The sequence below is a fragment of the Propithecus coquereli genome, unplaced genomic scaffold, assembly GCF_000956105.1.
Source record: "Propithecus coquereli isolate 6110/MARCELLA unplaced genomic scaffold, Pcoq_1.0 Scaffold28, whole genome shotgun sequence".
Classification (NCBI taxonomy): Eukaryota; Metazoa; Chordata; class Mammalia; order Primates; family Indriidae; genus Propithecus; species Propithecus coquereli.
In genome coordinates, this window is record NW_012148396.1 from 11,708,261 (window position 1) to 11,709,552 (window position 1,292).

Consider the following 1,292-nt stretch of genomic DNA (forward strand, 5'->3'; position numbering starts at 1 on the left):
ACTGCCTATGCCCTTGTCCTCCTGCCCTACAAAGGGTGTGTTCTTAGGTGAGGTGAGCCCCACGTGAAATCTGAGTGGGTTCCAGAGTCATCAGATTTTTTTTTAGATCCACTCAGCTCAGGATGTATTTACTTTCCAGTTATATTTTAGGTAATGTCAATTTCTGTTTTAACTTCCTTTTATTTGAGAAATATCTTTTCATTTCCAAATATTTACATTTTATTTTGGACTTTTTTGTTGTCAATTTCTAGATATACACTCTTTAAAAACAAGCTTTGGGATGGGGCATGGTGGCTCACACCTGTAATCCGAGCACTCTGGGAGGCCAAGGCAGGAGGATCACTTAAAGCCCAGGAGTTTGAGGTTACAGTGAGCTGTGATCGAGCCATTGCACTCCAGCCTGGGCAACAGAGTGAGGCCCTGTCTCAAAAAAAAAAAAAAAAAAAAACAAGCTTTGGGACTGCAGTGTTAGCAAAGGTATACAAGCACACAAACCAAGTATCTCTATAGGACCTGCCTAGCAAACAGCAGCCTCCCACCCACATTCCCAATGCCTCTCCCTGGGGGCAGCCCTTTGCAACATTTTGAATGATGATTTGGTATTTAATTCCACTTTCTACCCAACATGTTTATCCTTCTGCTTCCAGAATGTTCTTTTCTAATTCAGGCATTACCTATTGATATGGCCTTGGAGGCAGAGGCTTCTCGCCCTGCACTTCTGCCGTCTTCCTCTCTCTTTCCTTCCCTCCTCCTAATAGAATAACGTTATAATTGTCCTGGGATCAATACCCAGTGTTTACATTATTATGACATGAAAAAGAAATACACAGTTGCATCAGGTAATATTCATTGATTACTTTTTATTTCCTTCATGGCTTTTTATTTTCCTCAGAGTTAACAATTGTCTTGTTCTGTTGCTGTTGCATTGTTTTGTATGTACTCTTTACTAACTCAACCCCACCCTTTCTGCTGATCAATGGAGTTTCCTCTTAGTATGTTCGGACACATCAGGTAGTCTATCAATTTTAGCTTCTTGGAGAGTGCTCTTCTGACCTGCAGCCCACCAGCCTGCTATCCCTGATGCCCAGGAACTCCACTCACCCCAGAAATTTTCTCCAGCCTAAGTAGGATGCCTGGTCCCTGTCTGAGTCTTTCCCTCCCTTGGTTTAATCCGTGGTGTGCTGGAGCTGGCTCACATGGCCATCTCTTCCCAACTCTGGGCAGTGTCACCATAAAATGGGCCATGGTGGGAGTAATCCCACCAAGGGAATCGGCAAACACAAAACTCAGGG